Consider the following 22,478-nt stretch of genomic DNA (forward strand, 5'->3'; position numbering starts at 1 on the left):
GTGTGGAAGCTATGCAGGTATAGTATGTATTCACAACAACAGATGATCTGCGAGTGCTGGTAGTAGCACAGAGCACACTGCCAAATAAGTCGTGTGGTGAGCAGTGTTGAGCATCGTGCGTGCATGAAAACAGCAATATTCTCCAGGGACATACAGGAGAAAATGTCATATTGAAATAGTGTAAGCCTTCGGGAATAATGGCCTCTCATACCGTACAGTAGCACGGTGGGTAGGAAAGTTTCAGTGAGGATGTGACGCAACTGGTGATCGGCACGCTCAGCACAACCTGTCAGTGTGCGGAACGATGTGGCATGTACCGCAATTGAGCAGCTGCTACGGGAAGATAGTTGATGCTACTGGAGTTAGTGTGTGGGAGTGGCATTGAGAAGCTCACTGTGGTATCACAGGATATTTTGGACAGAGCTGCAACTGCGTAAAATCGCATCACAATGAGTAACAGATGACTCGATGGAACTTCAGTGGTGGATGGCATACGCATAACCCTCTGACCAATTAGCACGCTGGCAATAGGACAGCAGCCAATTCCTGTCACGAATAATCACCAGACAAAGTTTGAGCAAGGGTGTACAAACTGTAACTCTAATGTCAGTCTGTGGGATGACGACATATCGGATCACTGAGGCAGCGGAAGTTCCCTCAGAATATTTCTCCCGTGAAACTGATGGTGATTATCACGTATGCCCACACGGGCACAAAGTACTACCAGGGCCTTCCTGGTGCGACAGGTAGCACTTGACAATTGGGACAAATGTCCAGATCTCGTGGTCAGTGCAGTAGTGCTGCACGACAACGCAAAATCAAATAAAGCACAGTGTGTGAAACGGCAAGTTTGATGTGGGTGGGAAGAGTTGGAGAACCTGCTGCACTCTCCTGCCCTCTGTCCCTGCGACTTCGACTTTGTAAGAAAAGTAAGGAAACCACCATGTGGTAGGTGGTTTGCAACACGGGAAGACATTTTCCAATGCTGTGCGACAACAGATGACCTAATTCAGATACGGTGGGGAAAATGGTGATGCAGACGCTATTCAGCGTCTCTCACATCATTGGCAATGCGAGGTCCACTCTGAGGGCCTTTAGGCTCAGTTTTGTCCTGTAACCTGCACATGTGCTGTGCTGTAATCATTTTGCAACACGAAATTGTATCATCCTATACACTACCATAATAAATATGTGAGAGGCACAATGTTCACACTTTTTCAGTGTCCACACGTGTAGTTCTCACCTCATCCTTTCATCTGTACATTTCACGTTTGCCATGACTATTGCCTCGACCCTCATATTAAATTATATTGCCTTCTATTTCGGGGATTTCTTCATATCCAATTATATGTATTTCAAAGACATCTACTACACAGTTTATCCTGACCAAGTGGAGAGATGCCTATTCCATGGACAAAGAAAGCATTTCAAATGTTTTGGCAAATAATGACATTAACACAGAACTGTGGTTATAGATGAGGATTATAGAGTACAGCAGCCACCAGCAACAACTTGGTTTTGGTTTACTTTACTGATAAAGCACAAAATGTTCCTTTCGTCCATTCTTCGGAGTTTTCACTGCACTGTAGAAAAGTCCACTAGTGACCACAAGCAGAATTCGTGCTTTGTTGGTGCTGTGCAGTACTTGAGACAAATTAAATGATACACTGCACTGCAGATTTAGTTGGAAAAGTTTGCAAAATTAATCCTCCACTCTGCTACTCCACCATCAGTCCAAATATAAGTTGCCAGCCTCCTCCAACCCGCATGACAGGATTAAACTACTCACAACTAAAGTTAATAATTGAAAGGCCTGTAGCTATATAACTATTTTCAGAAAAGCTACTAACATGTGACCACTGGACTAGGATATATTCATCGCTAACAGTTCAATGCACCGTGTCCAACTGGCTCTCGGCAAATCTCACCTATAATCACCACAACAGCAAAACAGGAACACTGTTCAAAGTCAATAGGGAAAGACATAAACGTCACTATCAACTTTCCATGGACAGCATTATCATTTATTGGTTCCTACTAAATGTCACGGTGACCAACTCATACACTAAAACACTAACTTCTGCTTAGCTACAGGCTCCGGTATCTCATGCAAGGACTTCGTCTACCAAGCACGTGCACACTCAAAAGGCAACACTGGAAAATGCATCCACCTACTGGAACACTCTTTTCAGCCTTCTATACTGCAAGGTACTGTGTGTGTACCACAGACAACAACTTTTCACAGTATCTATAAACTAGCCTGGTGCCCGCTGCTTCACTCTTGTACACTGAATGGCCTGCACAGATTTTCTTTTTTTCTTCAATCAAATTTTTATGTTGTTCACAAATTGCAACACCTTCTATACTTTTCATGCTAATTATGTCTGTAGAAGCACGATCTCTTCCTAGTGCACTTCTGACTAAAAAGTGATTCTTGCAGCTGGATACCTTTTGTATTCTTGGGGTGACATTTCCATTGCAACTTTCATCACCTAATACACATTTCTTTACATCTAATCGAGAAGTGAAACACCAATTTTTCATAGATTTAGTTTTAAATTTTTTAATATGGTGAAATAGTTTCTTAAAAATTTTCATTCCCTATTTCACCCCATTAGGAACTGAATTTCCAATGGTATTTTTTTTTTTCTTTAATTTCTAACAGAGAAGCCAAATACAAATTTTCACGGATTTAGCTTTGAAAATGTTTTCAAAATTAAATTATTTTGTAAAACTTTTCATTCTCTGTTTCACTCTCTGAAACACGTATTTTTTTTATTTCTAACCAAGAAGTAAAATACTAATTTTCATAGATGTAGCTCAAAAATGCTTTACTAGGTCTTTAATAATTTTATTTTCGAAAAAAAGTTTAACCCATTATTTTACCTATTTAGTGGTTGAATTTCCAAAACTGCTGAAACACATATTTTTTTGTTTCTGATTGAGAAACTAAATACCAATTTTTGTTGTTTGAGCTTCGAAACTATCTTCAGAGTGACATACTTAAAAAAAGCCTTTCATTCCCTATTTCACCCCCTTAGAAGTTGAATTCCAAACCGACAGTATAAGGTTCACACCCTTTCCAAATTCAAGTTTCTGTCTTTGGTAATTTGGGCTGGGCAATGACAAATCAGTGAATCAAGTCTGCTCCTATCTCACTCATTTAGAGGATGAATTTCCAAAAACAGTGGCACACATACTTCTTCTTTTCCATCCAAGAAGCCAAATACCATTTTTCGAAGACTTGGCTTTAAAAATGCTTTCACAATGAAATATTCATAAAACATTTCACCCCCTGTTTCACCTTCTTAGGGGTTGAATTTCCATACAAAGTGAAATGCACAATTTTGTATCTCTAACAGAGAAGCCAAATACAAATTTTCACAGATCTAGCTTTGAAAATGCTTACATAATGAAATATTTTGATAAAAACTTTCATTCTCTATTTCACCTTTAAAGCGGTTGAATTTCCAGAAACAATGAAACATGTATTTTGTTATTTGTAACAGAGACTTCAAATTTAAAAATGCTTTCATTATAAAATATTTTTATAAAACATGTCACCTCCAATTTCACCCCTTTACAGGTTGAATTTCCAACACTGAAACACACTTTTTTTTATCTGTAACTGAAAAGCCAAATACCAATTTTCAGAGATGCGTAGCTTTAAAAATACTTAAGTAGTTCTGTAATAATGATTTATTAAAAAAACTTTCACCCAATATTTCACCCCCATAGAGGTTAAATTTTCAAAAATCCTGAAACATGTATTTCTTTATTTCTGATTGAAAAATCAAATACCAATTTTCGTAGGTCTAGTTTCAATATTGCCTTTATAGTGACATTTACTAAAAAGATTTCACGCCCCATTTCACACCCTTGCGGATGGAATTTCGAAAAATTTCTTCAACAAAGTGTACGATATAAGATCAACAAACTCTGCAAATTTCAAGTTCCTATTCCTTGTGGTTTGGGCTGGGTGGTGATGAGTTGGTGAGTGAGTCAGGCAGTCGGTGTATCACCTTTTATATTATAAAGATGACCTAGTGGATAATGTCGGAAGTTATTTGAGGATTTTTGTGACAATGCTGTTATATACAGGGAAGTCACAACACCAAAAAATACCAATAAAATGACCTGCAGAGGAATTGATGCTGGGTGGAGTGATTACTAATTGACCGTGAGCATAAACAAATTCAACAAATTGCTCATAAACAAGACAAAAAGACCCACTACAGTATGACTACTCAACTGAAAAACAATCAATGGATGTGTTGACATCTGTTAAATACCTGGAAGTATGCATACATAGTGATGAAGTGGAACGAATACCAAAACTAATCACTGGTAAGGCAAATGCTGCATGAGAGTCACTGGAAGAATTGTCAGGGAGTGTAGACCACTCACAAAGGAATTATCTTACGAAACCCTCATTCGAGCAATACTTGAATACTGCTGATTAATAAGGGATCCATATCAGATAGGATTGATACAAGAAATAGAGAAGATCCAAAGAAGAGCAGAGTACTTCATTACTGCTTCATTTAGTAACCTTGAATGCATCACAGAGATACCCTGCAAACTCTCTGGCAGATGCTGCAAGAGTGGTGTTCTGCATCCCAATTTGATTTACCGTTAAAGTTCTGAAAGCGTGTGTTCCTAAACGAAATCAATCAAGGTATTGCTCCCTCCACTGTATACCTTGCGAAAAGAGCACGAATGTATAATTTGACATACAGAATTCATCTTTCCATGGAGGCTTACCAACACTCTTTCTTTCCACAAATCACCTGTGAATGGGGGAAAGTGTCAGTGGACACAATGTACCCTCCATCACACTACATAAGGTAGCTTTTGAAGTGTAGAAGTAGATGTAGATACAAATCAGTCGATCACGGAGGATCACCCATAATGAGAGCATATGGTTGTACACTACCCAAGGGCTACTGGCTGTTTCCTTTATTTCGTAAGTTCCCAAAATTCGCCACAAAGTTATTCAATGTTTAGGCATCCCAGACAATTAGAATTAGAAACAGAATTTAGGCATTTTCATTGGCTGTTTCGGATTCCTCCTGATATTGCTTCTGTAAGTTGCTGCTTCCTGGCAGAGTTTTGGGAAGTTAGTTTGCAACAGTTGTTACAAAACATTGGCTATAATAGGAAGTGACAAACCTTTAAGCTGCCCACTTAGGAGGATTAGTGAAAGACTGGCCCATCACCTCCGGGCTGAATAGCAACTCCTTCCTCCAGACACTGACATCGATCAGCAAAATAGCCACCTGACAAGTGCACAGGTGCTGCATGTTATAAGCAACATAACCATTTTCAAACATAGACATTCATGCTTCAACATGTTAGTTTACTTGCGAATTGCTGCGTAATGATTGCCTGAAACATTTGTTTTTGCTCTCTTTCTACCGTGAATAAAATTCATGTTGTTGTTGAAGTTATCACTTACCCTCACAGTGGTTTCATTATTGTTATTATTATGTGCGATTCGACCCATACGGATCACGCAAAGCTTTTCCGATTCAATTTTTTAATTCTCCAAACTTCTCTCATTCTTTCCCCATGAATTCTCTTTCTTTCCTCTGTCCATTTTGTCCCCTGTCTCTTGCAAACTTCATTCTCGGGTTGTACTTTCCAACTATTGATTTTTTGCCTGTATTTCTGTTTATAACTTCTGAAGAATTTATTTGTGCATTTGCTAGATCTGTTTTGGTTTCTTGTATCCAGGGTATGGTTTTCAATTTTTCAATGTATATTAAAATTTTGTGGGAGAGTCTGGGTGTTGGGAGTCTGTGGATATGACCGTAAAATTTTAGTCTTCTTTTCCGGATGTCTGCGGCGAGGTTAGATAATTTTTCTGTAGTTTTCCGAGACTGTAACCTGTATCCATCTTCCGTTCTTTTTGGGCCAAGAATCTTTCTGATAATTTTTCGTTCCTCTTTCAGGATGCCTTCCAGGTCGCCTTTTCTATGGAGTGTGAGTGTTTCGCTGGCATATAGTGCTTCGGGCTTGATTACTGTATTGTAGTGTCGTATTTTTGAGTGAATGGAGAGACACTTTTTATTGTAGATGTTGTGGGTTTTCCAGTATGCTCTTTTCAGTTTTTGCAGTCGAACTTTTTGTGCAGTTTTCTCTCCCCCTGTGGGTTCTAGGACCTCGCCTAAGTATTTAAAGAATGGAACTCTCTCAATTTGTCCATATTTTGTAGTCAGTTTTTGAGTTTCAAATTTTGAGCAGATGAATTTGGTTTTTTGGAAGGAAATTTGTAGCCCAACTTTTTCGGCGCATTCTTTGAGAATGTCTATCTGTTTAACTGCTGTGGTCTCGTTTTCTGCTAGAATGGCCACGTCATCTGCAAATGCCAAGCATGAAATTTTAATACCATCTTTAGATCTTCCTAGTTGTATAGCCTTCCAGTAATTTTGATTCTTCAGTTCTTTTTCCCATTCTCGGATGACTTTGTCTAGACAAGGTTGAAGAGGAGTGGAGACAAGCAGTCACCTTGTCTGACGCCGGTTTTGATCAGGAAGGGCTCCGATATTTCACCCAGGAATTTTATCTTAGAAGTTGTGTTTGTGAGCGTTTCTTTGATATGGTTTAGGGTTTTCGGATCGAGTCCTAGCTCCTCAAGGATAATAAAGAGAGATTGCCTATCGATTGAATCATAAGCCTTTGCGAAATCAACAAAGGAACAAATGATCGGACTGTTTCTGACTGCTTTGTATTTTAGTGTTGTCTTCAAATTGAAAATTTGTTCTGCACAGGATCGGTGAGGGCAAAAGCCAGCTTGGTATTCACCAATACTGTGTTCGAGTTGTTCTTGTGTTCGTTGAAGAAGACAAGCTGAGAGGATTTTATAAGTGACTTGGAGAAGGGAGATTCCTCGATAGTTGTTTATATCTGCCATGTCTCCCTTTTTATGCAGTGGATGAATTAGGGCGCATTTCCAATCTTCTGGTAGTTTTTCTGTCTGCCAAATGTCTGTGATGATTTGAGTGAGTTCTTTGAGGGAATTTGGTCCAAGATTTTTAAGTAGTTCTGCAGTGATATTATCTTCTCCGGATGCCTTGTTGTTTTTCAGTCTATGAATATGTCTTTGGATCTCCTCTAGTGTAGGTGGTGGGGATTCTGGATTTGTGTAGATAGCAGTTTCTTGAGGGAATCTTGAAGAAGGTTCAGGGCAATTGAGGAGTCCGGAAAAGTATCTTGCCAGCTCCTCACAATTTTCCCGATTTGTGAGCGCTAGTTTTCCATCTGGTTTTCTGAAACATAGATTTCGTGAGCCGTATCCATTGATTCTCCCAGCAAAGGTCTTATAGAAGTCTCGTACATTATAGTTATTGTCTTCTGGTGTTGTGGAAGTGATCTAGATTTTCTGGGGATTTTTTACTGTTATACTTCAGAAAGGCTTTCTTTCTTTCTTCCAGTGCTTTTTCACATCCAGAGTCCCACCAGGGGTGTTTTGTGTTCTTTTTCAATGGGATCAGTTCTTTTGCCTTCTTTGTAATTTTTGTTCAAAAGTTTTCCCAAGAGTCTGCTGGTTCCTTTTCCCACTCCTCCTTCAGATTGGTTTCTTTGATTGTTCGTGTGTCAAATTTCATCATGTGTGTTTTCTTCGGATAGAATTTTTTTGGGGTGAATTTCACTTTAATGCTTGTTAAGTAGTGGTCTGAGTCAATGTTCGCCCCTCTGCGGACTTGGACATCATGGATCTCTTTCTGTACGAAATAGGAGATGGCAATGTGGTCAATCTGATATTCGCCGATCTCTTATATGGGGGACCTCCAGGTCTTTTGTTTTCTAGGTTTTTTTCTCAAAGATGTAGACATTATTTTTAGATTATTTTGTTGGCATAGTTCAATAAATCTCAGTCCGTTTCTGTTGGTGAATCTGTGTGCTGGATATTTTCCTACAGTTTTTTGGTGTTCTTTCTCTCTGCCAATTTGTGCATTGAAATCTCCCATTAAGATTTTGATATCATCCCGGGGAATTTTGGCCATGACATCTTCAAGTTTAGTCCAGAATTTTTCAGTTTGTAGTTGGCGTTTTTTGTTGTCTATGTTTGTGGGTGCATGAACATTTATCAATGTGTATTTCTTGTTGGCGCACTGGATACGCATGGTCATGAGGCGATTATTTATGGAAGAGACCTCTCTAATTGAGCCTAATATATTTCTGTGCACCGCAAATGCCATGCCCAGGAGTGGCGTACCATTGGCAATTCGTTTGTCAGTCTTGCTCTTGAAGATGCGATAGTTTCCATAGTCTATTGTATTTTCATCCGTGAATCTAGTTTCTTGTAATTCTAAGATCTTAATTTTTTGTTGGTCTAGCTCTGTTACTAAGTGGTTTGATTATTATTATTATTATTATTATTATTATATTATTATTATTGCTATTGATATTAATGAATTCTCCCAATAAATGGTAGACATTAAGCAAATAACTCAGTCAACTTTTCTTTAGTTTCTTCTTGTTGCTCCGACGAACTTCCCATTTGTCTACTTTGTGTCTGAAAGTCTCTATTTCTAAAAATGTCAATTGGTGTTACGTTTGCATTTTTAGGTCCTTTCGAGTTTCGTTCAACCAATGTCTCAAGTTCTTACGTGATGTTATATAGTCTATTATCCTTTCTGACAATCGTTTTTCTTGTACTCTGTTGAGATGACCAAAGATTTTATTTTCCTGTTCTTAACGCCAATTCTGATGTTTGAAAATTTTTCTGTTCTTTTGACTGATTGTAGATTGTAACTGTCTTTGGTATATCTTGCACTTAAAATTTTCTTGATGATTTTCTCCCTCCTTTTTTGATATCTTGAACTTCCATGTTTTTTATTAAGTGTCAGTGTTCTGCTTGCATAGAGGACTGTTGGTTTGACTGTGTTATACAGCCAAATGTTTGTCTATCTTGACATGGATTTTTTGTTGGAGAGGTTTTGGACTAGCCCTAATTCTTTTCTAACTTTTCGGAAGTGATTTTGCTGTGAGATTTTTTCGAAGCCTGTCAGTCCGACAAATTCTCCAAAACACAGCCACAAATTTTAGGTATGGAATGGACAGGTTGTCGGTAGGATTGGCTTCCAAAACCCACATTTCTTGAGTTCTCTCCCCCATTCTTCCATACCTTGTTTAGGATGACACTGAACAGACTAGGAGGAAGCCCACATCCTTGTCTCTTCCCTGTCTGAATGTCAAGGGGTTGTGAGATTTCCCCCATAAACTTTACTTTAGGTTTTGTTCCAGTTAGTGTTTGCTTTACGAGTTCTTGTGTTTTGGGATCTAGTCCCCTCTCCTCTAAAATTTGCAATCGTGATGGCCTGTCTAACCAGTCATACAGATTTCTGAAATTAAAAGTGTACATACAAGAAATTTTTGTGTGAGGACTCACATTTGAGTATGGTTTCGATGGTAAAAATTTGTTCTGGATGTGAACCGTTCAGTCTGAATCCTGCTTGATATTCTGCTAATTTGGGTTCTAATCATTTTTGTACTCTACTCAAGAGACAAGCTGATAGGATTTTTTTAGGTGACCGATGAGATCCCTCTATAGTTGTTGACATATGATCCGTTGCCCTTTTTATATAGTGGATGAGTGAGAGCAATCTTCCAGTCATCTGGGATTTTTTCAGTTTGCCTAAGGTTTTGGATTATTTGTGTTATTTCTTTGAGTGAGTTTGGGTCTAAAGTTTTCAAGAGTTCAGCTAAAATACTGCCCTCCCCTGATGCTTTGTTGTTTTTAAATTTCTTACGCTGTGAATAAACTTTTTCTTGTGTTGGTGGTGATGAACTTTCTGTTGTGGTTTCTGGATGTATTTCTGGGAATCTCTCTTTGGGTTCCAGACAATTTAAAAGCTGTGAAAAACACGTGGCTAGTTCTTGACAGTTTTCTTTATTTGTCAAGGCTACTTTCGATCTCATTGTGAGTACCCTCTGATTTGTTTCGCAAAGATCTCATAGAAATCATGTGTGCTGTAATTTTCGAAGTTGTCTTCAACTGAGTGTAGTTGGTGACTGACATATTTGCAATTATTTTGTCTCAAAACCTTGGGTGTTTGTTAGCAAACTTCAATGAATTTCTTATGCATTTTTTCTGATTTGTTGCAATTGTAATTTTGAAATGCCATTTTTCTTTCTTCGTGTGCATCTTTAACTTCTGGTTCCACCAAGGGTGTTTTGGTTTTCTGTGAAGAAAGATCAGATGTTTCACTGTTGTGGGTGATTATAATTTGAAATTTCTTCCAAACTTCCCGCAGGTTGTTCTTCCCATTTTTCTCTTATTTTAGAGTCTTTGATTTTGTGTAGATCAAATCTTGTGATCAATGGTGTTTCCTGTTAGATTTTCTTTTGGATGTGGGTTTAATTTTGATACTGGTTAAATAATGATCTAAATCGAGATTTGCACCTCTGTGTACTTACACATCAAGAATTTCTGTTTGGTAGTCGTACAATATTGTCACATGGTCAATCTGAAATTCTCCTAAATGATGGATAGGTGATAAATTGTTTTGTTTTTTGGACTTTTTCTGTAGTGAAGCTGACATAATTTTAGGTTGCTTTGTTGTCATAACACAACGAGTCATGTGCAGGTCTTAGTGATGAACTGGTGTGCAGGATACTCCTGTATTTGTATTCCCCATCAATTTGCACACTAAAATCACCAAACAGATTCTTCACATTGTCATTTGGAATTCTGGCTATTCTATTTCAAGTTCTTCCCAAAATCTTATCAGTTTTTTCAGGCTCTTTTTTATTGTCACCATTTGCCGATGCATGCACATTAATGAAGGTGTAATTGTGTGTGTGTGTGTGTTTGATGGGTTTCACATCTTTTAATAAAGCCAAAATTTTTTTGTCTGCAATGCCAAATATAACTTTTCCTTTGCCAATTTTCTGTTTGTTCCATTTTTAAAGATTCTGTAATTATCGTAGTCTATTGTTTCTGAATCTGCGAAGCACTCCTTGCAAGACAAGAATTTGGACTTTCTGCTTTGTGAGTTCTGTTGTGAGATTGTGTATTTTGCCTGCTAGAATGAGGGTCTGAATGTTGAAAGTGACAACATAAGTGTATGATTTTTGTGGAAGTTTACGAGAGGGCTCTGGCTTGCTCTTTTGCGTCTTGTCATCAATTTCCTACATTTTGCTAGTTGTGTAGAACCAGGGATTTTGAGTCCCTGGAGCCTGTTTACAGCCACACCTCCTGGTGAATAGTGCTGACCATACTGCCACTCGCTCCAAGTCAGACGCAGCATAGATTTTGGCTGTCATTTAAGACCACAGGTGGTATTTTATTTCACACCTATCCTTCAGAATTAGAAGTAGATCGGCCAACTCAGGACTATGTGAAATAGCTGATTTATGACTTGATACTGTTTTCCTTTTTTTGACTTCCCAGAGCATGTCTTCATTCTCTGTTCTCTTATTTTTCTGAAGTCCCTCCTCCTTCCTATTGTTTTCTTTTGGAAACCCTTGACCTTTTATACTGTTTTCCTGAACTCATATCTGTTTTCCACGTTTTTCTTTCTCCCAACTTCTGAACTTCTTGCTTAACTTCTGTAAACCATGAAACTTAGGTAGTTGGACTATTGTCAATGAAGTCGAATATTTTTTTTTTGTCAGCCTCTTGTTATCCATTCTTTTAAAATGGCCATTAAATGTAATCCTCTGTTTTCATTGTATCTACTTTATTCCTTGTTTTTGTTTTTGTTTTTTTTTAATTTTTTTACATCATATTGTTGTTCCTCAATTTGCAAATCCCATTTTCATAACTTTGGAGCCAATTTTTTTCGAATTGTTGTTCTTTCTTTTTTTTCTTTCTTCTCCACATTATTTTTTGCAGTATTATGGTGAGGCAGCCTGGGGAATAAAGACATGTGATTTTAATCACTACATTGTAAGGTCTCAATTTTTTATTTTATCAGATAAAAGATTTTTTTTGTTTTTTTTTGTTTTTTTTTTTGTTTGTAGAATGTGTTCTTTGTTACGTGGAGGGCCACTTTCATTTTTCTGGTCCTGTTTATATGAACTGCTTACTTCAGAGCATTTGATTGGATTATGTTTCCCAAGTATTTAAATTCTGTAACTTTCTTGATCTTCCCATATTTTAATATCATATACAAAGGAGCACTTTAATATTGGTCATGTATATGTTTTTTTTTCCAAATGGAATTTGTAATCCATTTTTTTTCTGCTCTTTCATGGGAAATGTATATCTGTTTCACTGCATCTTGTAGATCCTCTTGGTAAGATTTGCTAAATCAGCAAAATCTAAGCAGTCAATTTTATTGTTCTCTCTCTTTCTTCCATGTCTCACTTTATTTATTTCCTTTTCTTCTCTTATTTTCTTCATTTTCATACTACTTTCAACAAAACTTTTGCTGGGCAGCAACACAAACAATTGAAAGCTCCCCACATTTTGGCTTACTATGCGGGGTGTTCAGTAAGTAATGCAACACTATTTCTCCCAGCCAATTTAAGTTGAAAAAAATGTGAATTTTTTTGTAGGACATCAGGGGATATTTCCACTCCAGTCCATACAGTTTCATGAAATTCAATAGGTTGTGGCATTACGTGAAGCCATGAAAATAACTTCTGTAATGGAGGTGCATTCCAAACAGAGGGCTGTCATTGAGCATTGCAGGTATTCATAGGTGCTTGCAGACTGTCTACAGAGACATAGCTGTGAACAAAAGTGTGGCGAGTCATTCTATATAGCTGTGATTCCTGCAATTTGAGAACAAGCGGGCATTCCGATTTGAGGTGACTGACAGATCATAATCAAATATCTCACTGCTCAACTGGACATCTCTGTTGTAGTGCAGAAACACTCATCCAGCAGTCGGGGTACTCAGAGAAAAGTGCCAGCTGGGTTCGTCACCACCTGGCAGAAGGCCACACAGAGCAACAAAGTAGCATCCTAGTGGAATTGTATCCAAAAATGTGAGGAATAATATGCTGTATTGGAATCCTGAATGAAAATGAGAAACTTTCAGGGGAGGAAAAAACCACACACATGCCAAAGAAACTGGTTTAGGCATGTGTATTCAACTACAGATATGTGTTAACAGGCAGAATATGGAGCTGATATCGGCAACATTTATATGAGACAACAAGCATTTGGCGCAATTGCTAGATCGGTTACTCCTGCTATAATCCCAGGTTATCAAGATTTATGCGAGTTTGAACACGGTGTTATAGTCAGTGCACGAGCGATGGGACAAAGAATCTCCGAGGGGTAGCGATGAAGTGGGTATTTTCCCATACGACCATTTCACAAGTGTACAACGAACATCAGAAAGCCTGTAAAACATCAAATCTCCGACACTGCTGCGGCTGGGAAAATATCCTGCAAGAACAGGATCAACGACAACTGAAGAGAATCATTCAACGTGACAGAAGTTCAACCCTTCTGCAAATTGCTGCAGATTTCAATGTCGGGCCACCGACAAATGTCAGCGTGTGAACCTTTCAACGAAACATCATCGGCTTTCGGAGCCGAACACTCACTCGTGTGCCCTTGATGACTGCACGGCACAAAGCTTTACGCCTCACCTGGGCCCAACAACAGTGACATTGGACTGTTGATGACCGGAAACATGTTGCCTGGTTGGACGAGTCTCATTTCAAATTGTATCAAGTGGATGGACACGTACGGTTATGGAGACAACCTCATGAATCCACGGACCCAGCATGGCAGCAGGAGACCGTTCAAGTGGATGGAGATTCTGCAATGGTGTGGTGTGAGTGAGGTTGTAGTGATATGGGATGCCCGATACATCTAGATATGACTCTGACAGGTGACATGTCTGTAAGCATCCTGTCTGATCACCTAAATCCATTCATGTCCATTGTGCATTCCGACGGACTTGAGCAATTCCACCAGGACAATGCAACACCTCACAGATCCAAATTGCTACAGAGAGGTTCCAAGGTACTCTCTTCTAAGTTTAAACACTTCTCCTGGCTACCAAACTCCCCAAATATTAACATTATTGAGTATATCTGGGATGCCTTGCAACATGCTATTCAATTCAGAAGAGATCTCCACCTCCTCGAAGTCTTACAGATTTATGGACAGCCCTGAAGGATTCGTGGTGTCAGTTCCCTCCAGCACTACTTCAGACATTAGTCGAGCCATGCCACGTTGTGTTGTGGCACTTCTGCATGCTCGTGGGGTCCCTACATGATATTAAGCAGGTGTACTAGTATCTTTGGTTCTTGAATTAGCTCAAACTTGCATATGAATCAACAGTTGCCAGGTTATGAAGTGATACTGCCACACTGATCTGAGCAGCAATTGTAATACACTAACAGTTTCTTGCCTACAGATGTGTTCAATAATTCATGGTCCCACCAACAGTCTTTGCAGTTATTACACAAATGCCTCCTCAGTCCCTCAAGAATAATGTCAAAATCTTGCTGTGATATTTTTGTGAATACTTGAAAGCAAAGAGTCACCTAACCTTTGTATTTCTTCCATCATATTTTTACAACAATAACCTGCACATTGTTATAGTGGTGTGCACATGAGAAGGTGGTTGGTCGGGCATTGCACACTGGCAAGGGGCAGTGTTCCACATGGCAATCCCGCCAATAGCATCATTCTGCCATGTCTGCCTGCAGCATGTGCTTAGGGGTGCATGCAAAATATGTAGCATTGATTTTTCATGTCATTTTAGTTATGGTGAGATTATTTACCAACTATAATGTTCATTATGGATGAAATCAAGCAAAGATGACAAATTTTAACATTAAGAAACAACAGAGATTTTTTCCGGGCGTATAAATTCTACTAGGTAGAATCAAAAGCAGAAGCTGTTCCACTTACCCAGCACTGCCAGTTACTTGGGTAGCCAACAGAGTCCTGTGTGACTGAGTATGTGAGCATGAAGAGAAGGGTGGTAGGAGCACAGCCTAACTGGATAGGCTACCCACACCAGTTAATAAGTATCAGAACAAGAAGTCACGTTCACGTTACGAAGAAAAGGAAAAGGTTGGGATCAACCACGCACCAAAATGCCTTCCATTATCGCGGAATTATTAATAAAACATCTGCCGCAATAGTTGATATGAGGACTTCCACAGAATCAGAGGCATTATTTCACACAGCACATTACATAAACACAGATTAGTCTCTGGTGAATGTTTTACTTACAAGTAAATTGCCAAACATTAAGAAGATGGAAGTAAATATCATGAAGAAAATATGAGAGAGGATGGCTGTCTGCCACTTTCTGGCAGATATGTCGCATAACTCGGTTTTTGTCTCTGACCAGGGCACCAATATAATAAAAACCTAAAAAGTCACGAAAGATTTCTTTGTGATGCTTATTGTATTGATGCAGCACTTAACCACATTTTTGGAGAATGCAGGTTCTTCTTGAATGGTGCCACGAACAATGCAGGAACAACAAATACTGCAAAATGCGCTGTACGGTACATGAAGAAAAATGGTTTCTCTTACCTCTGACATCACCTTTGAAATGAGATCAGTACGTGCTGGAACAGCTTGTACATGATGATGGAGCCTTACTCAGTATATCAAAGTTTCTGTGTTAGTGATGGAGAGAAGTCCACTTACAGAATAAAGGAAAGTGATGATGGGCTTTCAGAAAAAATTGTTGATCTGGAACCAACTAAAGAGGGGACAGGTGAATCAGAAATGGGGGTGGGGGGCTACAATCAAGTTAGTTTTTCTTTGGTTACTGAACAAATCTTCAGTGTCCATGAAAATGACAGATATGAGTTAAATTACTGCAGCCCGAAGCACTGTTCTGTATAATGTATACTAACAGATAGGTATTTTCTAGTAAGAGGTACAAAGGATTAAAAATTGGGCTCTGTCTTTTGTATATGAGATTATTGTAATTGCTTCAAACCATGAAACTGCTACTTTCTTTCGGTTGTCTTTCCATCGTGACAATCTGTTTGACACAAGCAGGAAATTCTTAGCGATGTGCTACAAAGCATGCTAGTTTTGTAGGTAGGTCTACTACATGTAATCATTAACATAAATGTTTTTGTATAGTTATTGCTTAGTGTCTTGTAGACAAATGGAATTCCCCCCCCACATACATCATCATGTAGTTCTATATCTCTTCTCTCTCTACTGTTTATAAACTACAGCATTCAAGTACAGTGCCATTGCCACCCACACAGAGATTGGTTCTAGAACTGGAAGAACAACAAATTTTCCACTGCTTTAGTAAAGTTGGCATGTTATAAACACCTCAGCACAGCCAATTAAATCCAGACTGTGTCAGTGATCTACTGCTGATAAACAGTAAATATAAATTTTCTTAATCTGATAAACTACTGTGAAAAGTTAAAAGTTACAGCTGTAAATGTATGATGTTTTTCATGTGTTCCCCCCCCCCCCCCCCCCTTTCACTCCTAATGTCCACGGCGAGGTCCATCTTTGCAACCACGACACTGTGCAGCGCAGTACACACGGGCCCAACATGCCGAATGGACCACATTCTCATCACCGATGAATACCACATATGCCTTCAACTAGACAATTGCCGGAGACGTGTTTGGAGGCAACCCGGTCAGGCTGAACACCTTAGACACACTGTCCAGCGAGTGCAGCAAGGTCTGGATGCCTCAGACACACAGTCCAGTGAGTGCAGCAAGATGGAAGTTCTCTGCTGTTTTGGGGTGGCATTATGTGGGGCCGACGTACGCTGCTGGTGATCATGGAAGGCACCGTAATGACTGTATGATACATGACTGCCACCCTCTAACCGATAGTGCAACCACATGGGCAGCATACTGGAGATGCACTCGTGTTCGTGGACGACAATTCGTGCCCCCATCGTGCGCATCTTGTGAATGACTTCCTTCAGGATAATGACATCAGTCGACAAGCGGCCAGCACGTTCTCCAGACACGAACTCTATCGAACAGCCTGGGATAGATTGAAAAGCCCTTTTTATGGATGATGTGACCCACCAACCACTCTGAGGGATCTACGCTGAATCGCCGTTGACAAGTGGGACGATCTGGACCAAAGTGCCTTGATGAACTTGTGGATAGTATGCCATGACGAATACAGGCACGCATCAATGCAAGAGGGTGTGCTGCTGGGTATTACAGATACTGGTGTATATAGCAATCTGGACCACCACCTCTGAAGGTCTCGTTGGATGGTGGTACAACATGCAATGTGTGGTTTTCGTGAGCAATAGAAAGGGTGGAAATGATGTTTATGTTGATCTCTATTCCAATTTTCTGTACAGGTCCCGCAACTCTCGTAACTGAGGTGATGGAAAACTTTTTTGATGTGTGTACATAACAGCACTACCTTCCTATCCACCACAGTAATGTATTTTAATCTTTCAGGTTTACAGATCACTCCCAGCTTTGTTGAAGTTGAAATCTGACAAATATATGAACAGCATCTCTTCTTATAACGAGGTTCACCAATTCACTGAAAGATTCCTCATTCCTTAACAAATTCCTATAGTCATCCAGCTATGCAGCAAGTTCTTTTAGTAGGAAGTATGGTGATATGTTGAACACCTTCCAAGTTGCCTTTTCACCCATTGCACGTCCTCTTTTTTTTCTTTTGCAACTGGAATCACAAACCAAGTGTGTGTCGACATGTTCGCTACGCAGGCAGAGTTCTAACTGTATGTTCCGGGAGTAAATACTGCGCAATAATATTGTGCTGTTCTTGGCGTCACAATTTCTGACAATACGTTGACAGAATATTATTGCACAATAAACACTGAACATGGGATGGTCCCTTACTGGATGTGTGTACAGTGTTGTGTTATGTATGTGTTGTGAGATTGTGACGAAAGAAGGGAGAGGATGAAACATAATGGAGCACATAGCTTACTCCAGTCAACAGCTATAAGGAGTTCGCCGACCTTAAAATCGGGAGGGGGTTACGTAATTAGCTGTGATTATCCAAACAACCAGACATGTGAGGACAGCTGATGACACTGTACATAAAATAGCTTACTTGCTCACTATCACTCATCATAACGAAACTACTGAGATGCGAGTGCAATCACAGTGTTGAAATAAAGCAAAGCAAAATGTGCAATCAAATCGAACACGAACTTTTGGCAATTAATGCACTATGCACTCACATAAAATTTTATGCATATTTACTCAGAAATAAATGCTTGCCGAAGGACCTTATTATGAAACAGCGGGTTGTGACATGCCTGGATTGGGACGCTCAATACTTGTTTGTTTCCATTTCTAGAATATGAAGTAATCAATATACATTACGGGTCATTCCACATCAAATCACCCAATAAAAAACAAATTTTACACCCACCTCCTTAGATTTTCATGAAATTTGGCTCAAATGGTTCTAATACCATCCTGACAACACCTGCAAAATTTTTTTGCTGTATCTCTTATAGTTTTTTTTAAATAAATTTTTTAAGTTTTTATGTTTTGCGTTTTCCGAACCTTCCGAAATGGTAAATTTAATTTGTATTCAAAACTTTAAAATTGCTTATCTTAAAAACTCTTCTAGATAACATCATGAATTTTTGCAGCAAGTTTATTTATTATACATATTTGAAGATAAAAATGATACTATTAAAATATATTAATATTTTCTATGAAAAAAATATATATATGTATTTTTTTCTTTTCTTTTTTGTAACGGATGTTTTGTTTTATAAGAATTGCAATATCTAGAGTCTCAGACCTGATAGAATGCTCAAATTTGTTTTAATTTACTCTTAAACATATAGGCTACTTGATAAAACAAAAATAATGATGGCTTTTTAACATGTTTATTAATTATAGTGGATTACATTAGAATTATGTACAAAGATATTGTACTTACAACACTTATGTATAACCCAACTGATTGCTTGAAACATTGAATTTTTTGAGTAATTTTGTCTTTTTAATAAACATTAATGCTGATTCAACTTGTTTTTCCACTTCATCCAAGAGCTTTCAGTTCTTTTGATACAGTCTTTTTGAAGTAATACATTCTTCCAGTGCCGCTTGATTGAGGTGCCTCTACTACACGGACTATGTGCTCCAAAGGCACTACGCAAGAATCTTCTCTTTCAGGCCAATAAAATGATGCAGCTGGTCCTGAAGGATGTAGAAATAGAATTTCTGCATCTTCTTCATCATTGAATATTGTTTTTACCAGTCCAAAGTACCAGTTACCATCATAATTTACAGCCACATAGCTATTTATGGATGGTTCAACACGAACCCAATCAGAAGATGAATGGAAAGAAAAGAGTAAGGAGGGATTTACACTATCTGTAGTCCTTCTAATTTCAAGGTTGTTTGTTGCAAGTGGTTTGAAGTTATGAAAACTTGTTGTTCCAGGAATGGTTCAGGTTGCTGAAAAACGGTTTTCTAGTTTTAACCGTAGCAAATCAGCTTCTTTTTTGTCAATAAAGTGAAAATGAACACACATCGATTACTGTCATTATTTGTTCTTTGTCTGAAAGCTGTAGACCAGCTTTCCTTAAAATTCTTTTAATAGTTCCTCCTAGGCCATCACAAATTGACTTCTCATGACTTGTTGCAAAAAAAGAGTGTTGGGCCTTCAAATTAAAGTGTCTCAAGTGTTCAGTCAAATTTTTAAAACTGTTTCTATTTTTGTACTGCCCAGCACAACCATCTGTAAAGTAGTGAACTGAGTCAATGTCAGTATGATGCGATGACAGACACTTTGTAATTTCTTTTTGTACAAAGTTAACAAAACCAGTATCACATTCTTGGTCATTACTAATAAAACATTGGTTGGAAACAATTTCCTCATTTCTTAGAAAAACTCCAACTGGGTGTAGAGTACAACCACCTCTATTCCAGTGGTAACTTTGGATCTCATTTTGTATAACGAAGGAATAATTTTCACTGAAACCCATCACAATAATTGCTGTTTTGGGTGGTGGGTCTTCTTTCAATCTTTTAAAGGCTGCTGATTGGGATTTTGCTATAAAAGAGTGCGGGGTGAGCTTTTCCAATGACCTAACCAATAAAGAAATGTAGTCTTCAACACTGATAGACTGTTTGATCATTTCTGCCCTTTCTGTGTTAACCCACTGACTGATTACAATTTCTTCTTCTAAATCATAATCTTCACTTGGTTTTTCAAATAAGTACTCAGTTAGTGCAGTATCTGCAGTACAGCTGTCGCAATGACGTAGCATGCAGTTTTGGTTTTCCGTGTTGCACACAAGCATCTTAATTAGGTCTTTACAAGATTCTTCAATTTTCACAGCATCCAGTAATAGTTTAACATTCTGGTGGATACTGCATACACATACAGTGTGTGTGCCTGCAGCACCAGCAAGGATACACCATTTAGGTCTCAAGAAACAAAATTTTGAAAATCCTACTTCTACCTCGGGATTCTCCCATTAGAAAGAATAATAGAGTTCTCTCAAGTTACACAAAATGAGTCTTTTTTGCATGAACACATTTTTTTTGAACACTTACTTTGTCTTTTGTTCCAGGTAGCACTCTGGAACTTTCATCCTTTTCATAAAAATCTGTTACAAGTCTTACTGTACTTTCAGAAAGAGTTTTACCTTTTTTTGGACCAGGAGTTTCCAAAATACCCTTTTCAGATTTTAGCTTTCTAGCTTGTCGCACCATGTACTCACTTACATTAAATTCTTTCATCACTTTATTTTGACTCCAAGAATCTGAAGCCAGGGTCAGAATCTGGATTTTTCTAGACCTCCCAACAGATGAAATCTTCTCTTTCATAAGAGAAATCATTACATCAAAATCCTTTAATTCAGCCATGACTTCATCATCTGTTTCACTTTCATTGACTTCAACTCTCTATTTTTCCTCACAAAAGTTACGGCATGTTGAGCAAAACTTTTGTCCAGGTTTTATGCTAATATTTTTTGTCAGTAATTGTTTAGAAAGATCCAAGCCTACACTTCTCAACGATTTTTTGATGGGCTTTTTGCGTTTTTTTAGTGGGTCTACACATGTTGTTTGATACTTTTCAAAAACATTTAAAAAGTAGTAGCTGTGGTATGAACATATATTCTTAAATTCACACAGATTAATTCCAGATCGTAAGTGGATCAAATCTTTTTCTTCCTCACTCAATTCAGATACCGGCTGTAACTGTTTTGAAGGTGTGTAGGTTGTTTGGAAACAGTCAGATTTTTTAAATAACCCTACGCTACAGGTTTGAATATCTGACATACTGATTTCACTTTTGGTCTGATTACTGTTCTGGTTACTTTTATAGGATATTGGAAAAGAATCTCTGTAAACTAAGTAACAGTACTTACTGAAAGTTCAAATAAACTTAATAAAATACTATCCAAGCACTATTTAACACTGTAATAATTTTTTACTTCAAAACACAGGAGTAACAAAACAAAATCCAAGCGTACATTGTTACTCGAAGAAGACAAAAACTTATTTTCGGTGTATAAGTCACTTGGTACTTTTTATTTTTAAAATATAATTAATATTATTTTAAAAATTAGATAACTATTAAACAGGTTAAAAAGCCAACATAATTTTTCTTTTATCTAATAGCCTGTACAATTAAGAGTATTTTAAAACAAATTTGAGCTTTCTATCAGGTCTGAGACTCTAGATATTGCAGTTTTTGTAAAACTAAACATCCGTTAGCTAAAAAAAAACTTTTAAATTTTTATTCATTTGGAAGGTTTTAATATATCTTTATGGTATTTTTTTTTTTTTTTACATTTAGATATAATACACAAACTTATTCCAAAATTTCATACTGATATCTTGAGTATTCTTTAATATACAAATTTTTTTAGTTGTGAGGACACGTTTAAGTTACGATTTCCGACTGCTGAAACAACGCCAAATCTAAAAACTTTAAAAATTTATTAAAAAAAAACTATAAGAGATAGAGCAAGAAAATTTTACAAGTGCTTTCAGGATGATAAAAGAAGTAATTGTACCAAGTTTCATCAAAATCTGACATGGTTGGTGTCAAGGCCTGGGTGACTTGACATGGAATGACCCTTACAGCAATTCTCAATGGTAATTCTTTGACTGACGTGTCAAGATGTTTCTCAAAATGTTGCACAAAAAGAATGTCATCTTCCACCCATGGATTCCCATCTGAGTTCACAAAGAACTTCCACAATTACATGAATGTGTCGTGTCTGTTCTTTCAGACACTACTGATTCCACGTAATGTCCCATAGCAGCTGACAGCAGTGATTCCCTTCAATTTAAATACAATTTCCATAACACTGGCATGTTGATCATACCTACCAATAACAAATCTAGCAACACACCTCCGACCTGCTTCAATGTCTTTGCTTAACCCAAGCTGGTAGGGATCCCAAACACTTGAACAATACTTACGAAAGTGTCCCACCAGTGTCCTATACACCATATCTTCCGTAGATGAGCTGCACTTTGCTATAATCCTTCAATCAAACCAAAGTCGAGCATTTTCCTTCCCTACAACTGACCTTACATGCTTGTTCAATTTCATATATCACTCTCTAACA

The 22,478-nt window shown here is 38.0% G+C and overlaps 1 protein-coding gene across 4 annotated transcripts in view; it reads right to left on the bottom strand.

The window, feature by feature from the left end:
* LOC124553647 (serine/arginine repetitive matrix protein 2-like) overlaps window positions 1-22,478 on the bottom strand; it is a 330,049-nt gene that overhangs the window by 116,164 nt on the left and 191,407 nt on the right. The gene's annotated exons all lie outside the window — the stretch shown is intronic.

This window comes from Schistocerca americana, chromosome 11 (genome assembly GCF_021461395.2).
Source record: "Schistocerca americana isolate TAMUIC-IGC-003095 chromosome 11, iqSchAmer2.1, whole genome shotgun sequence".
Taxonomy (NCBI): domain Eukaryota; kingdom Metazoa; phylum Arthropoda; class Insecta; order Orthoptera; family Acrididae; genus Schistocerca; species Schistocerca americana.